This window comes from Acartia tonsa, chromosome 2 (genome assembly GCF_053477335.1).
Source record: "Acartia tonsa isolate MP-2025a chromosome 2, ASM5347733v1, whole genome shotgun sequence".
NCBI classification, from domain to species: domain Eukaryota; kingdom Metazoa; phylum Arthropoda; class Copepoda; order Calanoida; family Acartiidae; genus Acartia; species Acartia tonsa.
Window position 1 is genome coordinate 56,943,812 of NC_137261.1, and position 20,030 is coordinate 56,963,841.

A 20,030-nucleotide genomic window follows, 5' to 3' on the forward strand; every position below is an offset into this window, starting at 1 on the left:
AGAGCAGCTATAAAATAAGATGTCTTGTAGGAGAATAAATACGTTTTTGCACTGAAAGATGAGAAGAAAAAAAACAGAAAAAGTTGACTTATAAAGTAGTTTCTCTGTTATACAAAGAGTTTAAAGACCAGTTTTCTATTTCTTTATGGATTCTAAATATAAACTTTATATAAAAAAGCTTAAATAATAAATATTATTTAAATTGTGGAAAACGCGGGAAACAATTTCTAAAATCCTTAAAGATTTAATTTTGTGCAAATCTACGATTTTTAAATGCTAAAATTTAAAGGTCAGATTAAAAACAACTTTTGCAATTATTTTCTTATACAATTATAACTATTCCTTTTATTGGTTTTATCTGTGTTAAGAACGAATCTCTTCTTCAAGTATGGCCCATCGTTATTTCGTTAATCCTTATACTAAAGTAACAAAATGTCTGTGTGTTTGTCTGTGTGTTTGTACCGAAGGATCTCGCTAACCGCTGAACCGATCGGGTTCTCCTTAACAGGGTAGCTTCTCATAGGTCCCGGGAAGGTTTATAACTATTTTGGGGGAGGGTACCACCACCCTCCCAAGAGAAATCGCCCCTAGAAAAAAATTACCCCTCCCGAAAAAGAGACTTGAACGAAATATAAACCAATTATTTCTCTAATTAGATATTTTAAATAAAAAGAAATCAAAGTGCCACTAGAGGCCTCTAGGGGCGTAGCCGCTAGTTTATGTATATTGTAGTTATCATATAAATATCAAAATTGATGATTCCTGTTAGAGTTAGGTACAATTTTGAAAGAATAGCAACTCAGTAATCATTAACAAAAAATCAGTGTGTTCATCAAAATTAATTCTACAGGGTGTTTCAAGAGAAATGCGTTTTTAAAAATCTTAATTAGACATAGAAAATGAAACAATTATATAAAAAGCTTTATATATTTGGAAAAGCTATTCTGGAACATTTATGTTTCAAATATTTAAAAATGATTTTTTCGACAAATTATGACTTCAAAATTGGTTTTACCAAAGACCTTAATTTTGAAGATTTACGAAAATGAAGGTTGTGGAAAAAATGTGCACTATAATTCAAATTGCGCGGCTTGTATTAATATTAGAAAAACGTTATGCATACCGTTAGAATCGTCATAAACTCTAGTTTTTGCCATTTTTGTGCTATTTGTAGTTTAGGAGCTACATTGAAAAATGTCAGAAAGGTTGAAAAGATTTAAGTAAGTTGGAACATTTTACCACGTAGCTCCTAAACTATACGTAGCACAGGAATGATTCTTATATATCCAAAAACTAGAGATTATGACGATTCTAACGGTATGCATAAAGTTTTTCTACTATTAATACAAATTGCAATTTTTTCACAACCTTAAATTCTCTAAATCTTCAAAAATAAGAACTTTGGAAAAACCGGTTTTTAAGGAATAATTTGTTGAAAAAATGATTTTTAAATATTTGAAACATAAATGTCCCAGAATAGGTTTCCAAATATCTAAAGCATTTTATATAATTGTTTCATTTTCTGTGCCTAATAAAGTTTAAAAAAAAAAACGCATTTCCCTTGAAACACCCTGTAAAATCTAAGTATGTTAATATTGGGCATTATGAATTTTTGAAAAATAATAAATATGTTGGTACATTATATATGTTTATGTTCGTTTGTCGATTGGTTGAGTTGCGCTTTTAGGTACATTTTTATTCTTGTTAGAATCACGTGAATTGGCGGAAAACCATCTATAACTAATTAATGGTTTAGAAATTTTGCCACATCATTTTAACTAAAACATGTGCAAAATATTTTCTCTATAATTATTGTAAAAATAAATAAAAAGTTTTTGATTCGTCATCTTTATTTTCTCAAATTATTTAGTTTATTTTTGTACCTAAATAAAGTTGCAATTTATTAATCAATTTATCCGTGGATATCTCGTTGAACCGAATGCGTGCTTAATTCTAGGGAATCTTCACTTAGCTCCAATAATCATTTTTTGCACACAAGCTGTTCAACCAATTAATTTAATTAAATTGTAATAAATTCAATTTAACATCCATTGTCCTATCCCTTTATATCCCTGTGAAACAATCGAATCATATTTTAGATATTATCTTAATTACTATATTACACCTTTAAAAATAATGATATCATTAATACGAGGCTCGGCATCCGGGCGCGACTAAGCCTCATATTTAAACCCGTTTGCATGCTTAGAATTTTTTTTTTTAAATAAGAGATTGCCATATTTGGGTCAGGTTTACACTTTCAGCTATTTCTTTTTAATAGCAAAATTTTGATTTACCTGAGGCTTATAGGTGACTGACGCGCGGCTGCCGAGCCCTGCATTAATGTAATAATTGCCTCGTAAAAAAAACTTTTGCTATGCCCCGAGATGACGTTACTATGGTAAAATGTATACACGTGAAATATCAGAGAAACCTTTCTTTGTTTTTTTGCAGACACGTGCAAAAAAATCGTTCAGTTTGCAAAACTAAATTATTGTGTTTTTTACTTTTAAATTTTTTATCATAAATAAACCAGCCACATTTCAAGTAATAAATTATATATTCTGAATCTATAATACAAAGTAGCTTGATGTCTGTCCGTCCCTTAAGATCTAGGTAACCACTGAACCGATTGGATTCTTCTCTTTGAATAAACCAGCCACATTTCAAGTAATAAATTAATTATTCTGAATCTATAATACAAAGTAGCTTGATGTCTGTCCGGCCCGTCTCGGTAACCACTGAACCGATTGGATTATACTCTTTAGGGAATATACCTACTGGTCCTATGGTGGTTTTAGGTATTTTCTTGAGAGTATGACACCCCCAACCCCCCAAAAAAAGAAAATTTCCCCCAAGCCAAAAAAAATTCTGATGCTGCCTATAAATTATGGCTAGGGGCGAAGCCGCTAGTATTTTCATAAATTAATAAGGGTTTTTTTGTGTAGCTTAATATTTCAATAAATACTGAATTGATTTAGTTCTTCCGCTTGCTTAAGTTTTTAAGTCAACGAATAATATAAGAGGGTTATAAAACTTTGAGTACAAGTTTAACTTACAAATAAATCCCCAACCTCTTTATGTCAAAAAATTGTGTCAATTAATTAAAAATGATGATTATAAAATGACTGACAAGTGTCAATAATGTTTGTCATTACCAAGGGCAAATATTTTAAACAGTGAATATCCTCTATAATTTGTTTTGTTTGTCTGTAGGTCGATTACGCTTGGTGGGTATATGATATTTTCTCAGCTGTTAATCAAGATATATGGCGGAATTTTCGGTAAAGATTCCATGTACCAGTGAGCATCAATTATACAAGCCTGGTCCGTCGGACATGCTACAAAAGACCTATTATATTATTTAATAAGATTTCGGGATTTTCTACTTATTATATTTTTTATGACCACTGAGTATTTTCTCTATATTTCGCTTTAATTCGATTTAATTTTTAAAAAAATATAAAAGAAATTTATAGAAATGTAAAAAATAAAGCAATGTTGGCAGATGTGGGTTAATTTGCTTGAAAATGTATACTGGTCTGCCATTTAGTCTGTATATTAGCCTATCATTGGTCCTTTGTACTGTATGACGTTATCTACAAGCTGCTTCCAAAATAAATTTAAAAACTGAAACCGGATTAAAGATGTGAAAAAAGATTGTGGTTGTTGATTTGTTTCCTGGTAAAAATTGCCAACTGTGGTTGAAATAGAGAAAATCCAAAGACATAATGTCTAAATCAGCCAATAGAAAAATAGGAGAATACTAGAGATACATTCAAGATATCTCATTAGTTTAAACATCTTATAGATTTTCGTACATAAGGGCACATTTTTCTCATTTCGAGATGGGTAAGTTATAAATTGTTGCATATCTTATGATACAAATTTTCTTTAGTAAATTATTTTGTGTTAAAACTTCTAACCTGGTAAAAATTTCGTCTCTGGTGTTAATAGAAAGAATCTTTTATAACAAACATAAAAAAAGATGTTGGTCTGATTGAATATCCCTTCTTAAGTTAAACGATTTTTCCAGGTCAGATGGACCAGCTATATATATTATGTCTATTGTATTTGGTAAAAGAAAGCTCGTAAACCACTGCAGGCCATTATTCATAAATCAGGAAATCTTAAGGGATAAGACTATTGGCGATAAATTGATATACATTCCTTAAGCAGTAAGGGAGTTGAATCCATTTTTATAGAAGCAGAAATATAATCTATGATTATGGTTTGGACCCTCTAAAACTGTAATCTACCCTTCCACTTTCCCCTCTCTTGGTGAAGATATCTTCAACGCCGATACGATTTTTGAAATATAAGATTCCACTTTTGTCTCTCTTGTTGAAGATATCTTCACCAAGAGAGGCAAAAGTGGAATCTTAAATTTCAAAAATCGTATCGGCGTTGAAGATATCTTCACCAAGAGAGGGGAAAGTGGAATCTTACATTTCAAAAATCGTATCGGCGTTGAAGATATCTTCACCAAGAGAAGGAAAAGTAGAATCTTACATTTCAAAATCGTATTGGCGTTGAAGATATCTTCACCAAGAGAGGGGAAAGTGGAAAGGTAGATTACAGTTTTAGAGGGTCCAAACCATAATCATAGATAATATTTCTGCTTCTATAAAAATGGATTCAACTCCCTAACTGTTAAGGATAATCAAAGTTATTTCTTCTGGTGATTAAAATAATTGTAACTAAAATAAGTACCTAAGGTTTTTTGATCCAACAAATAAGATATCTTGATTATAAAACTTGAAGTATAATTTTCAGTCTATTGTCCACCTCCTCCCTGTCATAGATATATCTAGTGTATATTTTACTACATCAAGTAGGCTTTAAATGTTCTAATATTATATTCGCAAGATGTGCTCTATTATCAAAAGCGAAGATTTTCTATAAGTACGGTCGTTCCGTCCTTAACGGATAGCTATTTCTACGATTTATACATGTCCGAATGGTCCTTTCAATTTCGGTTTGCTGGATGATTTCTATAAAAATTAGGTATAATTTAGAAAGATTAGTAATTCTATAATCGTTACCAGAAAGTCTGTACGTCCATTTAAAATATGATTTTTATTTTTTGACAATTTTTTTTGTATTTTATGATATAATTATCCTATTCATCTTATTTTTAGAATCATGATTCCTAGGACAACAAGGTTCAATATCATAAGCGAAGCATCTCTATAGTTAAATCATAAAAACCAAAGTATGTCCTTGTAAGTTGAACAGTATCTTGTATTTAAGAAATTTAGCATCAAATTGATGTTCAATTTTGTTTACACTGACAAATCAATGTTTTTTTATACAAGAGTTATTGTTCGTTTGTCCTTCCTTCTTATTTTATTAAATCTGTTTAAGCCAATGAATAGTTTTTTTTCGCATCGTATTATAGAGAGCTTTCCGTGGATATTACAATGAAAAAATTGTAAAGTTAAAACTAGTTTTGTTCCCGAGGTGTCGAAGGCCCGGGTAAACAAAACTGGCATTAACTTTATGATTTTTATTTCATTATTAGTAGAAATTTTCTGTAATACAATGCTATACATAAGTTTTCCGTATAGCTGAGAACCGCTTTTAATCCAGCGGACATTCGTCGGCTTCGCAGCCATACTGAAAATTTGTTTCCTTTCATTAAAAAAAAACTAAAGTAAACTGAAATAATTAAAAGCAATTAAACGTGACTGAGCTTATGAAAAAATTGTAACAAAAAGCATCAAAAAAAGAGAGAGACTGTAAAGATAATTAGCCATAGCCACAAATTCAATCAACGGTTTATTAAAGTTAAATTATCATAAAAGGTTGAATAGGCTATTTGATATTTAATCTTATTTGATTTAACAATTGATCTCTAATCTTAATTTTGTGGCTGTCATCAAATAGTAGTAGGAGCAGTAGGAACAATTCTTACGTCTCAGAACCATGTTTTGGCTAATACTGTACACCTTAAAATTTTTCCAATACCCTTTCCTATTACAAAAGTAGTAAGCATTTTATCTGTAGCGAAGGATCTTGCTAACCGCTGAACTGATTAGGTTCTTCTTTACAGTGAAACTTATTATAGGTCTAGAAATGTTTATAACTGTTTGTTTGTTTGTCTGTTTGTTTGTAGCTAAGGATCTCGCTAACCGCTGAACCGATCGGGTTCTCCTTTACAGGATAGCTTCTCATAGGTCCCGGGAAGGTTTATAACTATTTTCTTGGGGGGGGGGGGGGGGGTAGGACACCCCTAACCCCCCCCAAAAAATGAAAAATTTCCCCTCTCCCAAGTTTTTAAAAATTTTCTTTAAAATCTAAAACACGAAAAATTATTTTGATCAAACCTCTTGGGGCAAAGCCTCTAGAGGCTAGGGGCGAATCCGCTAGTATTAAATATACTATAAGAGTAGCTGCACACTAATAAGAAGTGCAATGAAAAACATGATGACGGGCAACATTTTATTATAAAAAGTTCATTTTTTCCTTTGTTTCAAAAGCAAAATTGAAATGGTTGGTTAATTTTGTGCTTATTGCCTGTATTATGCAGGAAGGAGGGGGACAATAGGCTGTTTAGTACACTAGTCCCCAAAGTATTTTCTTAATGGTTATCATCCAACTGAATGATATCAGGTAGGAAGGGGACTTTGGTCGGTTTTACACCTAGTCCCCAAAGTCTCAAAGCTTTCTTATTCGTTGACTTAAGAACTTTGGGGATTTTTGCGAATTTTGATTGGTTGGTTGATTAAGTTGAGTGTCGCAGCGTTTCAGCCACAAATTGTAATCCACAGAAAAAGGTAATTTTTCGTGTATCATCATTGGGGATGTAATCAATTTATAGGCCACTGTCTTATCCTTTTTATCCCTGTGTATTATGTATAATAACGAATTAACAATTTAAAAAATATATCTGAATATATGATGCATTTAATCTATGTTACAAAGTAAACGATGTCTCTCTGTCTGTCTGTTTGTACCGAAGGATCTCGCTAACCGCTAAACTGATCGGGTTCTCCTAAACAAGGTAGCTTCTCATAGGTCCTGGGAAGGTTTGTAACTATTTTGGGGGAGGATACTACCACCTTCCTAAGAGAAATCACAAAAAAATCTAAATAATTTTTTTTTACATAGATACTTGAATGCAACAAAGAAAATAATTACAAATTTGAAATAAAAAACAAACATTTCAAGTGTCACTAGAGGCCTCTAGGGGCGTAGCCACTAGTGAAATAAAAAGTGTGTCAATAACAATAACATTTTTAGTTTCTGATGTGTAATTATAATTGCAGCTAAATAAAATACATTTTTAGCAGCCGTAGCCCTCTGAATTAAGTTTACTGCCGACCGTATGTCCGAAACGAAAAGCTCTTATCCATTAGGAAAGATAGAATCGTCCAAATGATTTTTAACTTTAATTCATGAAAAACCGAGGCATAATTTAGAAAACTTAGCAACTCTATATATATATGCATGCAATTCAAAAAAATATTTATAACCATTTCAAAGATATTGGCCCTTTATTGACATCAATTTTTATATAACGCAATTTTTCTAATGCCAAAATCTTTGGAATGAAGATTCCAAGGAAGATTAGACAAGAGCAAGTAAGCGAAGCATCTCCTATATCAAGTCTAAAACAGAAAAACTAAAAGCACTGAAAATGTGCTTCTGCAAAGGACTGGAAATAGAGCGGAAACACCTTGTAGATAAGAAGAAATATACACAAGTTTAAACAGTACAAAGCCACAGATGTACTGCTTTGAAAAGTTTAATTGCTATTTGATTTTTTTAATTATCTTAGTTTTGTTTTAGACTACATGTTCAAAATAAGTACTGTACAAAATTGGACCCTTATTAACTCTTTTTTATCCTGAACTAGTGGCTGCGCTTCTAGCATCTAGGGGCTCTTTATCAAAGGAATATGGAAGGGCATAAAATTGCTTTAAACCATACCTACCCGGGTAAAATTGCCTGAAACCATCACGTGACCTATAAGTAGCTTCACTGTAAAGAAGGACCATATCAGTTCAGCGGTAAGCGAGATCCTTCACTTCAGACAAAAAAGCTTACTACTTTATATATTAAGAATAGGATATGATTACAGTTTGGATGTACCAATGACCAAAATCATCCTTGTTGTATTGTAATTATCTTAAATTATGCATAAAATGACTATTTTAAACAACTAAAATTAATTTTACAGCACCTTATTAAAGCTTAAATGTTATTAACTCTTTCATGAACAAATTAATTATAAATATCACTCTACTCTATTTTAATCATGTTATTAATTCATATAATTTCTTTAACCCTTTACAGTCAGGCCCCTTGCCGCACCTTAATCGGTGGGGGGGGGGGCGTTCAACGCCCCCCCCCCCTGATTATCTCAGTTCCTATTAGAGCTAGAGGGCTAATTTTTTTGTGCAAGTCCCCTGTTTGATAATGAATTTCCGACCTTTCATAAGTCTAAGTCAATTTTCGCTTCCTTCCCCCTTTTATTTAACAACCTTTGTTTTTAGGTCTTTTTTTACTTAAAAATTTCAAACGGCTGTAATTTTCTTATTTTTGAAGCTAGAAGAAATTTTTTTCCAGAAAATGTTTATCTTTATGTAAATTTTACATTAGAAATATCAAAATATAAATTTCAGCGGCCGCAGCTGTACTTGGCAGCTGCCAGCCGCCGCAGTTGGTGGTCGGCGGGAAAACGGCGGCGGATCTTCATGAAATTTTAATACGTTATGTAGACATGTAAGAAAAGCTTAAGTTTAAAATTTGAAGTCTCTAAGTCAAAAATTGCGGCCACAGGAGCCTTTTAAAGATTTCTGGAGACCTGGAGGATCAGGACCTGCAGGATCATACCTGGAACCTGAAAGTGACTTGAACACCTGAATTTCATATAAGGATGTACTACTAGAGGATTTTTATGCCCTTTACCTGGATGACCCTGCCAGGTTTGCTGGCATCCTGTGCCCGCAAGGATGGAGATATTCAAAAAATTCCAACTCTCAGTTATGTGTCATACCCATACTTAAAAAGTCAAGCAGTTTGGGCTCTTTATCTTATACACACAGAAAATGAGATAGAAAAAACCGTAAGGGGGGCGTTCAACACCCCCCCCCCCCCGACCGTTAAGGGTTAAGAAAACAATTAAAGGTTCCATTAATAGAACGACCTATCATTAAGACAGACAGATTAAACCTTTATGATATTAATAAGGGTTAATATGGATAGTCCTACAGGATTAGGAAACTAAAGTCTAAAATCATAGGTTTAAAACCAGTTTTGTTAGCCCCAGTTAGGGGTAAGTAACTAGTATTAATTTTATGATTTTTATTTTAATATTCATAAAAAATTGTGTGTACTACGGTGATATAAATATTTTTTCAGTATCGCTAAGAACCGGTTCTAATCCAGTGGATATAAATCGATGCCATACAGGTATCCTTAAAAATATGCGGTCTTCTTACCTGCAAGTAAAGCAGAAGCATAGAAGAAGTCCAATGACAGCAAGAAAAAATCCAGGAATCAATATTGCAAAAAATCTCTCATGATCATACAAAGTTCTAAAAATATATTTTTTATCAAAGTTCAGTTTATATATACAGTGTGTTTTTTTTATGAGAACTTTTTTAAAAGCAATTTTACCCCACTTATAGTTATCAGAATTTAATGATTAACGGTTTTTTTTCTTCGTTTTTTATAACCTTTTATAAAACATTAAAAAAATATTTTAGTTTTTTTTAAAAAGTACAGTAAAATCAAAAATTCAAAACTTAGGTGTCAACATCTAAAAAAGGTTTTAGCGCATTTTTCTTAAGCTCAAATCTTCTACCCTTTGCAAGAAAAAAATTGGATTTTCAGTAGTCCACTTTGGGGGGCCAGTACTCCCTCCCTGGTTGAGATATGGCCTTCAAACTTTAATATGTTCTAGTACATGTCCCCAAAAGTATCTGTATTAATTTTTAACTCTGTAGCTCAACTTTTAAACGTTTTGCAGCCATTCTTGCAAAGGGTAGAAGATTTGAGCATGATAAAAATGCGCTAAAATCATTTTTAGATTTTGACACCCAGGTTTTGAATTTTTGATTTTACTGTACTTTTTAAATAAAAACTGAAATATTTTTTTGATGTTCTATAAATGGTTATAAAAAACAAAGAAAATAAGCCGTTAATCATTAAATTCTGATAACTATAAGTGGGGTAAAATTGCTTTCAAAAAAGTTCTCATAAAAAAAACACACTGTATATATATATATATATATCCGTATATAATAATCATTTGTGTTTGTTAAAATCATCCTTCTTGTTTTAAAATTTTGATATTCAGCTATGTACGAGATATATTTACTATATCTTTGAATATAAGCATATTAAGAAACACCCAGGGATCAAAAGGGATAAGACAATGGCAGATAAATTTATGTACATCCCAAATGATGATACACAAAATTACCCATTCTGTAGATTAAAAATTAGAGATTGAAACGCTTGGACACTCAACTAAATGAACATACCAATCAAAATTCAATAAAAGTCCCCACGATTGTTTACTTCTTATTAGATTGCAATTTTCACTTTGACTCTTTTAATTGATTATGGATAATTGTTGCATTAAATGTCACGTAACAAGTTTAATTGAAGACAAAATAAAAAATTATAACAAGGATGACAAAAATATAATTTTACCTACAACCATTTAGACAACTGAAGAATAAAACATTATCAAACCATTCACCTCGCGTATTGTCATCCCTAAATTATTAAATTACAAGGATGACAACATCCATAAAAGCGAAGCTCTAAAACGGTAATACAATCGAACATTAATACTTGAAGAGTATCAGAACCGAATAATCAGAATATAAGTGTATATTGTATAAAAGTAGAAACAAAATTGTAAGTAAATTTGTTGAAAAACTACGTAAATACAGGATATTGTTTAAGGACATACTTACATTTTGAGGACTTGATTATAGAGATGCTTCGCTTATAAATTGGTACTTTGTTGTCCTAGGAATCAGAATTTCAAAAATCAGATCAATCGGATAATTTTATCACATAATTATTTGTTATTAAAAAGGTTAAAAATCAACATATTTTATAAATGGACGTACGGACATTCTGGTAACGTTTATAGAGTTGTTACGCTTTCTAAATCGTACCTAACTACTACAGGAATCACCATGCAATCGATAGGACAATTCTAACATGCCTAAATTATCGAAAAAAGCTATCCGTTACGGACGGACGGACGGACTGACGGACGGACTGACGGACGGACAGACTGAACGACCCTGAATATAGAAAAGCTTCGCTTTTAATAATCAAGATCTTTTCTGAAAACTTATTTTACTATATGTATGACGATACCTTGATAAGCAAAGTAGAAAGGTTAATAAAGGGAAAAGATATGGTTATATAAAAATATTTGATATTCATATAATTTACATTTTTGTCTCAAGAGTTGAACTGAACTTTCAAGTTTGCTCAGACTTTCACTGTCCTACCTAATTTCAGTATCATTCATTATTGTTCATTTTTAAAAGCGAAGCTTTTATATAATTAGGGTCGGTCCGTACGTCCATCCGTCCGTCCGTCCGTACGTCTGAGAAAGACAGCTTTTTTAGTTAATTTAGGCATGTTAGAATTGTCCTATCGATTTCAAACTTTGCATGGTGATTCCTGTAGTAGTTAGGTATGATTTAGAAAGCGTAGCAACTCTATAATCATTACCAGAATGTCCGTACGTTCATTTTAAACATGTTGATTTTTTACTTTTTTAACAAAATTTTTTTATGTGATCTAATTATCCGAATGTTCTGATTTTTGGTATACTGATTCATGGGACAACAAAGTACAATATTATAAGCAAAGCAACTCTATAATCAAGTCCTAAAAATGTAAGTATGTCCATAAACATTATCCTGTATCAAGAAGTTTTTCAACAAATTTACTCACAATTTTGCTTTGACTATTATTCATTCATATTCTGATTATTCAGTTCTGACACTATACAAGTTTTAATGTCCGTGTGTCCTATCGTTTCAGAGCTTCGCTTTTATGGATGTTGTCATCCTTGTTATGTTATATATCAGCATGTCTGTGTGTCTGTCTGTATTAAAGAATCTCGAAAACCGCAGAAATGAAATGTCTCAACTTAACAGTGAAGTTTGATGTAGGTCCAAGAAAGGTTTATAATATATATTTCGAAGAAGAGAAAATACAAAGAAACCCCCCTTAATGGGCGTTGCCACGAAAGGGACTATACCCAAATATTTATTTGATGTACTTGCAAAGCTTTTCTGAGTTTTGTCAAAAATGTAGGTCAATAAAATAGCCTAAAACCACACCAGTAAATTTACAAAACTACCCTGAAAAGCACAATAAAATCAGAACAGTTTTTTGAGATCTTTAGCTTTAGACATAAAAAAAACTTAAAACTTTATATTATAGAAAATCATATTCCCTTCATATACATACAAAAGAGGTATACAAAAGGTTTCTTCCTAGAAATCTGAATAAGTTTGATAAAGTTTAAAAGATTGTTGTCAAAGTTTAAAAGAGGTCACATGTATAACTTGTTCTCAGGTATAATTCAGGGGTTCATTTGCAACAAATTTTATGGAGATGCAGCAAAGAAGAAAGGGATATTGGATCGTAAATTATTCTGGTACCCAGTTTTATGAAAAACTCTCCTATTTGCAGGGACAAGGGAATGATATTCTGATAAACAACTCTAAAGGAAAATTTCCCTACAACCCCATTCCCCTTCTCCTTCCTTTATTTCCCACCCCTCTTCAGTTACATGACAAAAACAAAATATACCACCACATACTTTACAAGGTTTCGTGATTTTTTTTTGTAGAATTGTTGGTTAGAATTGCTACCCCTGCTAATTTGTAAGTCTAAAAAAACATTGGGTATCTTTATTAAAGCTTTATTATTTGTTCTAAACTAGCAGAAGATTAAAATTACTCATAGAGAAAAAAATAAAAGAGAGGAATCGAAGCAACTAGAAGACGAAAATAGGCAGTGGGCTTAGAGGCCTACTCAGCGCTGTTGCCGCGCTAAAATTTATTGCTATTCCACTACTTTTCAAATGGGAGGATTAAAAATTATTTTAAAAAATATTTTTTTACTTTTTACTATTTCCATATTTAGGGCAAGAATATTAGATTAGATATTTTCGTTTTAATGTTTTAATTAAAAATTACATAGAATTTTTTTTTTATTTAAAAAAATTTGTTCATGAAAGATGAATCCTTCTATTTCTAAAAAGGGGGAAATTTTTTTCATAATAAACATTCAGCTGATTCTGACCGCCCACGGCTGTTTGCTAAATATCGCTTTTCTTTTTATTCACATTATTATTTATGATTGACTTACAAAAAGCCCTGGGCGGTTTTTGATTTTCGTCTGCTTCTAAATTTAGGGATGGGGAAGTAGTATTTTACCATGAAAAAGGGGTGAGTATTCATCCTCTTATCCTTTTTCCTTATGAAATTACTGATTGAAAAGTTTGGACAATCATAGTTAAAAACAATCCAATCAAGAATTTAGAAAAATACCCAAAATATTTTGCAGACCGCTGAACCGATCGGGATCTCCTTAACATGGTAGCTTATACCTCTTTATGTTGCTTTGTCTTTCAAATATTTAATTTTTTTATATATTTTTTTGTGATTTCTCGTGGGCAGGTGGTGGTACCCTCCCACAAAATAGAGAATCTATGAGAATCTACCCTGTTAAGGAGGACCCGATCGGTTCAACGGTTAGCGAGTTCCTTTGGTACAGACACACAAACAGACAAACACACATTCTGTTACTTTATTATAAGGTTTATTATTTAAAGTTTATGATAACCCTAGATGCCTGTAGGAGCGTAGCCACTAATTATTGATAATTAATGTATGGTACCTGTATCCCTGGATGTACAGCAAATCCTGGTCCCTTCCTAAAATATCATTTCATTTTATTTATTCCACAACCTAAATTTCTGATGTCTTCATTATATGAAAATTGTTAGTTTTAATTGCATAAATTTTAGTAAAAAAAGTTGGAAACAAACATAAATAATCATGTTATGTAAAGTAGTTAACTTTTTTTTGTCTGTAGCGAAGGGTCTCATTAAATGTTGAACCGATAAGGTTCTCCTTTACAGTGAGGCTACTTATAGGTCCAGGGAAGGTTTTTCACTCTTTTGTGGGAGGTTATCTCCACCCTCCCAATAAAAATTTACCACCCCCGAAAAAAATTTCAAAATTTCTTTTAATTTTTTTTATTTTAAAATGAAAATGGGTTGGGGGTCGACTAATGGGGGATCTTAAGTGCCCCTAGAGTCTTCTAGGAGCATAGCCGCTAGTATAATAAAACAGATATAGTGTGGTAATACGACACCCAGACGGACAGGCCGTTTACAGAGTTGCTTCGCTGTGACTTATGATAACAAACCCCCCGCACTAATCCTATTATATCACCATCCATCTCATGACCGCTGTTGACCCCGCACCCAGCGGTCAAACTAGCCTGCCTAAATGTGGGGAGGGGACTCAAACATGCAACTATCACGAGTCCCTCACGCGCTTATATAATCGGGAGGCGTTGCCTCCCCTTTTACCACCGCTGCCCCCACAGCCTGTCTACCGTCGGGCGCTAAGCCCTAGCGCCCCACACCCCCTTCAAACCTAACCATTGTCATATTTTGTTGTATATATATAGTAAACATAACTTGTAAATATTATTCAGTTTAAATATATAATTTCTGTATGATTGAATCCTGCTTGTTTGTTTGGTAGAATACTTAAAGGCTAGGGCTCGTTGAATCCGAACTCGTTACCCCGTGGGCCGAGAACGCTCGGCTTACCAGAACTTGGTGTCAGCTGTGAGATCGAGCCTTACAGAAACTAGCCTATTCTACCTCTGATTGGACCCTTTGGCAAGTAAGGGGACAATCAGCCGCCAACTGACCCGTGAGACGGCCTTTTTAGGTCGAATTTCCATCATTTTGAACGCAATATGTGGGCCTCTGGCCTACGGCAAGCAGATTTAGCCTGCTAAAAGCGCCAGTTAAGACGCTTTTTCCGTGTCGTGTAGGAGTAGCGCTAGGTGCGCAGCCACGGCAATCGGATAATTTAGCTCAGACGGCTACAGAACTGAGCCTAACTTGGCAAGTGTAGCTGGGACAAGCCCCAGGACACCCAGGCCAAACCTACGAGACAGACAGCTGGGTGCTGGTCTCCCTAAGAAGGCAATGTGTGGCTGCGAAGCTTCAGCACACAAGTAAGCCCTACCACTGCGACGGATAGCAGATTTTGAGCCACAGGCACGGCAGGACGGGACATTCCCTGCCGCTGCCTCCCAGGATTCGAACCCGAGGCGCTGCAGGATGGGCCATTCCCTGCCGCCATTTTCGGGATTCGAACCAGCGGCGCTGTAGGACGGGTCATTCCCTACCGCCGTCACCCCTCTGAACCTTGCAGGACGGACATTCCCTGCTGCCAGTGCTTCCAGAATCACACCTAGAGCTCCTAGTGATAACAACACATAAGTGTGTATAAATGTCAACCAAGTGATAAAAATAAATATAAAATTGTTGACCAAGTGATAATTAATAAGCTCTAGTGATTCGAAGCTACAGTCTAAGCCACCATGGTAAGCGATACCACCATAGCTGCGGTGCGGCCACCACCAAAGTTTCTGCCAACCCCAGCCGAACGAGAGGCCCCCTTGTCTCAAGGGCAGGACCTCCACTTCCCCTGCCATGTCAGGGTGAGGTTTCCTACTCCTGACCCTGCCCAGCATGTACAGGTTGATGCCATGATTGATTCTGGCAACCGTGTACCAGGGTCTGCTGTAATTTCTGAGCACCTCATGCACGCAATGGGAGTGCAACGCATGTTGATTCCGGACAACACCCAGATCCTGACTGCTAATGAGGAAGGCCAGCCCCTCCAGGTAATCGGAAAATTAAAAGAGTTATATATGGCAGTCTCACACACTCTTATACTCCATCTATACCACGTGACTGTGGTCCGGAATCTCTCACACCCTCTGAACCTAGGAGGGTATTTTCTCAAGGAGTTCGGAACTAGGCTCTGTTTCGACATGCAACCCCCTTGCTTGTGGGTGCGTGGGGAGTTTATCCCACTCCGTGGCGTCCCCATTGACCGGGAGACAGCCGAGAGAGAGCTAAGCTATGAGGGGCCTCTGCCAGGCCCCCTGCCTGAGCAGCCGCGTGTGGTTGAGAAAGGCACACACTGGGTGGACGCTGAGCTCAACGCACACAAGGGAGCTAACCTGCTAGCCATGGGGTTGCCCCCAGTGCCCAAGGTACCAAGGGAGAGCCTGCCAACAACGTTTCCTGAGATTGCCAGCCCTCCAGAACCAATCTTCTCCGCCGACACCTTTATCAACGGCCAGCCGTGTCCACCTGGCCCCCTCTACCTGGGACCTCCAGCCAGTCCACCAGCCAAGCCCGAGTCCAGACCCGTCAAGTCGCGGTCTGATGTACCCGGAGCCACACTCAACTCTCAGGCCCCAGCCTCTCCCGGCGCCGTGCCCGTCAAGTCGCGGCCGGACGCCCACGGAGCCAAAGCTGGACCCAGCACTTTGGCCTCTCCCAGCGCCGAGCCCGTCAAATCGTGGCCGGACGCCCCCGGAGCCACACCTGGCTCCGACACGTCAGCCCCTCCAGAAGCCGAGCCCGTCAAGTCGCGGCCGGTGGGTCCCGGAGCCAAAGCTGACCCCGCACCAGCCACGTATAGGCTAAGCGCTGTCACTCCAACTGATGGCCAGCCACCCCAGCTCCGCACAGCCAAGAGGGTGGTCCTGCCTGGCCGCGGGGTTATGGCGGTCCCTGTTGAGCTAGTAGGCCATCGCACCAAGGATGCCATTCAACTAGCTGCCCCAGAACAGAGGTTTGGGGAGGATCTTGTTATTCCAGAGGGCCTGTATGCCCACAGGCCTGGCTCTGCCACTGTGTTTAGAGTACTGGTGGTCAATGAGGGGGAGGTGCCCCTCTTGCTGGATGCTGGCCTCCCAGTGGCAGGGGAGCTGGTCAAACCTGACATTTTAGAGGTCTCTGATACGCCTCCCCCGCGTCTCCACTCGTTCCAAGAACCTGCTGAGCCTATAGACATGCAGGAGTTGTGGGAGGCCCTGGAGATGGAAGACAATGAGTTCCTACGCAAGGACCCCTTGCTCAAGAAGGAGGTCTGGACTATGTTGTCAGAGTACAGGGACGTCTTCTCCAATTCTACCCCCGGCTGCACAGATGTGGTTGAGTTGCAGCTGCGCCTCAAGCCAGGGACCCAGCCGATCCGCCAGAGATTTAGGGATCTGAACCCGCGGCAAGAGGCTGAACTGGAGAAACAACTGGACACCTGGCTACAGGAGGGAGTTATAGAGCCGTCAGACTCCGCCTGGAGCAGCCCCCTGGTGCCCATCAAGAAGAAGGACGGGAGCACCCGCTGGGCCGTTGACTACAGAGCCCTCAACAAGTGTCTGGAGCTGGACAGCTACCCCCTGCCTAGGATCCAGCAGTTGGTGGAACGAGCTGGCGGGCACCGTGTCTACAGTGCTCTAGACGCGGTGGCCGCATACTACACCATCCGTGTGTCCGAGGACAGCCGGCCCTGCACCGCCTTCACCACCCCCAGGGGCTTGTATCAATGGAAAAGGATGCCCTTTGGCCTGGCTACGGCACCGTCTGTCTATTCCAGGTTTATTGCAGGGGTCCTAAACCCACTAGGCACAGCCAACCTCCAGTCATACCTTGACGACGTCCTGACCTTCCACCAGGATACCTGGGCCCACCTGGCCAGGCTCCGAGAGGTCTTGGAAGCCCACCGTAGGGGAGGGATCCGCCTCAAGCCAGCCAAGACCAAGTTGTTCCGATCCAAGGTGGATTACCTGGGCCACACCCTCAGCCGTGAGGGGATAGCCATGCAGGAGGACTATATTGACCGTATCTTGGACTGGCCAGCCCCTAGCACCCCCAAGGATTTGCTGGCGTTGCTGGGGTTCTTTGGATACTACCGCCTGTTCATCCCAGAGTATGCAGACCTCACCTACGAGATGAATCGGCAGAAGACGGCCAAGGCCCTAACCTGGACGCCTGAGATGGAAGCCCAGCTGCTGCAACTCAAGGACAAGTTCCGCAAGGCCCCCATCCGAGCGCCGCCCAGGTTTGATTTGCCAGCGGTGTTCCAGCTCACCACAGATTTCAGCAGCCGCGCCATCTCTGCCATACTGAGTCAATGCCAGGAGGGCAAGGAGAGGCTGATTGCCGCCGTGGGGCGCAAGACAACCGACCCTGAGACGCGCTACCCGTCCTGGAAGGGAGAGATGGCCGCCATCATGTATGGGATCCGAAAATTCCACGGCATCTTGTCCTACCGCAGCTTCCAGATCAACACTGATTCCTCTGCCTTGCTACAGATGAAATCACTGAACACATCCACAGGGATGGTGGCCCGCTGGCAGGAGGAGCTAGCGGCCTTAGACTTTACCGTCTGCCACAGGCCTGGCACCCAGAATACCAACGCCGACGCCCTCAGCCGCCGGGAAGATGACAACATGCCAACGGCTAGCGCCGAAGAATTAGCAGAGCAGGCTGAGTATATCCACAACCTTTGCCAGCTAGGGGAGGCCGCAGCTAGCCGGCCTCCTGCCGCCCGACTGGATTCAGCTAGAGTATTGGAGGCCCAGACACAGGACCCCCTCCTGCTCCGTGTCCGCCAATGGGTGGCTGATGGCAAAGCCCCAACCAAGGCTGAGCTGCGTGGCAAGGAACGAGACGAGCAGCAGTACGCCAGCCGCTTCCCAGCCCTGGGGCTTGACGAGCACGGCTGCCTCACCACCACTGACCAGACTCTGACAGGAGAGAGGACAAGATACCTGCTGCCTTCGGCCCTCCAGCAGGACGCGTTCTTTCTAGCCCATGGGACCCCCATGGCTGGGCACTTTGGGATGGACGCAACTATCGCCCGCGTTGCCATGCACTTCTGGTGGCCCAACCTGGCCCGTGACGTCCGCCTGATGGTACAAACCTGCCCTGAGTGTGTCCAGAAAGTTACCAAGGAGAGGCTGAAGCAGGGGATCCACGTGCCCTCCCGCCAGGGGTATCCACAGCAAGTCCTATTCATCGACCTGGTGGGGCCACTGCCAGAGACCCCAGCTGGGAACCGCTACATCCTCACCTGCCAAGATGGATTCAGCCGGTTTGTCAGCCTCTACGCCATCCCCAACAAGCGCACCCTCACGGTGGCTGAAGCCCTGTTGCACCGCCACCTGGCCACGTTCGGATGCCCCCTGAAGATCCATTCCGACAATGGAATGGAATTTACCGGCCAGGTATTCCAGGAACTGGCCTCCAGGCTTGAGATTGGCCTGACACATCCACCACCCTACAACCCGCAGTCCAACCGAGTGGAGAGGTTTCATAGGACGCTCAACACAGGCATGCGCCTGTTCCTAGACAGAGACGATAACAACTGGGAGCCACACCTGCCTGCCATCGCCTTTGCCTACAACACCAAGGCCTGCAGATCCACTGGCGTGACCCCGTTCCTGGCCTTCTTTGGGAGAGAGGCCAAACTTCCGGTGGACATGGTGCTACGGCTGCCAGAGACCGAATATGCTTCAGTTCCAGCCAACGTCCAAGCTCTCTTGCAGCGCTACTATGCAGTGTATGATGCCATCCAGCAGAAGGAGGAGGGAGCCATCAGGAGGAGCGCGGCAGCTTACGAAGGCACGGCCAAGTATGAGGTTGGAGACTTGGTCTGGTACCTGGCCCCCCGCCTGGTGCCAGGGAAGGCAGCCAAGATTACCAAGAGATGGACTGGCCCCTGGAAAGTAGTGAGGAAAGCTACAGAAGTCCATTATGTCATTAAACCTGCCTCTCCCGTAGCCAGGATCTCAGAAGTTACCGCGCATGTAGGCCGACTGCGCAAATACACTGGAGATGTGACTGCCCACCAGATCCCAGAAGACATCCAAGTTGACATGGACGGCGACGAGGATGCCACCGAGCTGCCAGTTGGAGCGGC

The 20,030-nt window shown here is 39.1% G+C and overlaps 1 protein-coding gene across 1 annotated transcript in view; it reads right to left on the bottom strand.

Moving 5' to 3' along the window:
- LOC145312220 (uncharacterized) overlaps positions 1-13,932 on the bottom strand; it is a 46,580-nt gene extending 32,648 nt beyond the window's left edge. The window contains exons 1-3 of the mRNA XM_080151443.1: positions 13,900-13,932; positions 10,669-10,734; positions 9,450-9,545 (exon numbers count right to left, since the gene is read on the bottom strand). The gene's annotated coding sequence lies outside the window, so the exon portion shown is untranslated. The remainder of the gene's footprint in view (positions 1-9,449; positions 9,546-10,668; positions 10,735-13,899) is intronic.
- Between the last annotated feature and the right edge of the window lie 6,098 nt (positions 13,933-20,030).